Source organism: Bos mutus, chromosome 7, assembly GCF_027580195.1.
Source record: "Bos mutus isolate GX-2022 chromosome 7, NWIPB_WYAK_1.1, whole genome shotgun sequence".
NCBI classification, from domain to species: domain Eukaryota; kingdom Metazoa; phylum Chordata; class Mammalia; order Artiodactyla; family Bovidae; genus Bos; species Bos mutus.
The window spans coordinates 46,785,659-46,788,335 of NC_091623.1; positions in this window are offsets into that span (position 1 = coordinate 46,785,659).

Sequence of the window (2,677 nt, forward strand, 5' to 3'; positions counted from 1 at the left end):
AAACCATCTTGGACTGAGCTTACTGCTATTGGTCTTTCTGTCTGCCTCCTGGGGGGAGACTTGAGTGTGGCCATGACTCCTGCCCACCAGGCCCTTCCTGAGATGTGGGACCCCAGGAACTCCCCATGGCTTGAATGGTGCGAACCAGCTGCCACCTGAAAGCAACCAGCACACATCATACTCCTAGCTAGGGGTGACTCTGGCAAAGTGGCTCCTGCCACCTGCCTGGCCCGGGTGGGTCAGTGCCCTTTCCCGGGCCTCCGTATTGCTCCTGTGAAATGGACAGGGCACATCTCAAAGAGGACATTTGTTAATTTTGTCACCAGCTGGCTTCCATCCCCCTTTCTTTTGGGGATGGAGCTCTGTCCCATTGGAGGCAGTCTTAGGGCCCTGTCCACAGGTTCTCCCCACTTCCCTACCCAGGGGGTCCAGCTTTGGTTAGCTGGCATTCTTTCCCTGCACTCTGCATTCAAGAGGAGTCCTTGCCTGGGAAATCCCGTGGACAGAGGAACCTGGCAGGCTATAGTCCGTGGGGTCACAAAGAGTTGGATACAACTTAGTGACAACACAAGTGCAACAGTGAAGACCCAGCATAGCCATAAATAAATAATCAAGAGGAATCTTGTAGGACAGGAGCAGCCCACCGTGATGAGGCTGTAGCCATGACCCTCCATTCTTCCTGTCGATTCTGCAGACTCCCCAAGAGCCTCTCAATAAATCTTTTGGTTGAGTAGGCTAGAGTTGTTTCTGTTGCTGGCAACCAGAGAGTCTTGTTTGGTGGAGGCCACATCTCCTGGGAAGAGTTTGGGATGATGGACATGGTGGTCAGTGGGGCAGACGTTTCCAAGGGCTAATGGAGGCCTGTGGGTGGTGGGTGGGTGGTTGGGGGGAGGTGAATTAGGCTGAGTGAGGCTAGTGCCCTTCCACTTTTCATCCTGCCCTGTGTCCCAAGAAGCTGATTCACTTGGACCCTCAGCCTTCTGCTAGAGTCGGCCAGAGGGGGCCACCAGCAGGAGGCAGAAGGAAAGAGAGGTGAGAACTCCCTGGGGCCCGGGGGGGGCGGGGAGTGTTCTCTCCCCATTTCTCTCTCTATATCCCCCAACCCAAGATGACAGCTCCACCAACTGGACTGTCAGCCTAGGCATGTTAAAGGCTCCTGACTGTTGCCCTCCTGTGTGCTGCACCACCCCATGTCAGTTGCCTGCCCCTGCTGCACTTTGCAAATATCACCTTAATTACCACTCTCCTGCACTGTCCATTCTGACTGACTCCTGCTTGCTGCCTGGACCCTGCCTGATATCATGAACATCGGGATTCAATCAAAAGGCAATCTAGGCCCTTGAGTAACATTCTGAGCCCAGCATGGGATTTCAGGGAAGCCCCGAGGAGTGTCACCAGGAAATACAACCTGGGCAGAAATGAGAAGTGATGGCAAGCCAGTGCTGCCCTGTAGAACATTCTGTGATGATGGAAGTGTTCTGTCTGTGCCATCTCCAGCCACACGATGTTGCAGAGCTCTCGCAATATGGCTAATGCGACTCGATTGTGTTCCTCATTTTCTTTCGTTTGCGTTGATGTACATTTAAGGTTTTTCCTCTATTTTTTTCCCTTTGTGGCAGTGAAAAAATATGCATCATGTAAAATATGGCATTTTAGCCAGGTTTTTTTTTTTTTTTTTTTACTAGGCGGCATGTGGGATCTTAGTTCCTCGACCAGGAATCGAACCTGCACTCCCTGCAGCGGAAGCGTGGAGTCTTAACCACTGGACTGCCCGGGAAGTCCCTTAGCCAGCTTTTTGTTTTGCTTTTTGGCTGTGCTGGGTCTTTGTTGCTGCTCGTGGGCTTTCTTTAGTTGCGGCAAGCTGGGGGCTACTGTGTGGTTGTGGTACGAGGGCTTCTCTGCGGTGGCTTCTCTTGTCGCAGAGCACGGGCTCGCAACGTGTGAGCTTCAGTAGTTGCGGCATGTGGGCTCAGCAGTTGCAGCTCACGGGCTCCAGAGTGCAGCCTCATTAATTGTGGCCCACAGGCTCGGTTGTTCCATGGCATGTGGGGGTCTTCCCTTACCAGGGATCAAACAAGTGTTCTTTGCATTACCAGGTGGATTCTCAACCACTGGGCCGCCAGGGAAGCTCCCCCTTAAAAATTGTACCATTTTTAAGTGTACAATTCAGTGACAATAGGTACACCCACAAGCTATAACAAACTTAGACAGTGTATTAAAAAGCAGAGACATCAATTTGCCAACAAAGGTATGTATAGTCAAAGCAACTGGTTTTTTGGTATAGTCAAAGCCAGCCATGTAGTGATGTGAGAGCTGGACCATAAAGAAGGCTGAGCACCGAAAAATTGTTGCTTTCAAGCTGTGGGTGGTGGAGAAGACTCCTGAGAGTCCCTGGACAGCAAGGAGATCAAACCAGTCAATCCTAAAGGAAATCAGTCCTGAATATTTACTGGAAGGACTGATGCTGAAGCTGAAGTTCTTTATGGCCACGTGATGCAAAGAGCTGGGCTCATTAGAAAAGACCCTGCTGCTGGGAAACATTAAGGGCAGGAGGAGAAGGGGACGACAGAGGATGAGACGGTTGGATGACATCACCAACTCAATGGACATGAGTTTGAGCAAGCTCTGGGAGATGGTGAAGGACAGGGGACCCTGGTGTGCTGCAGGTCATGGGGCT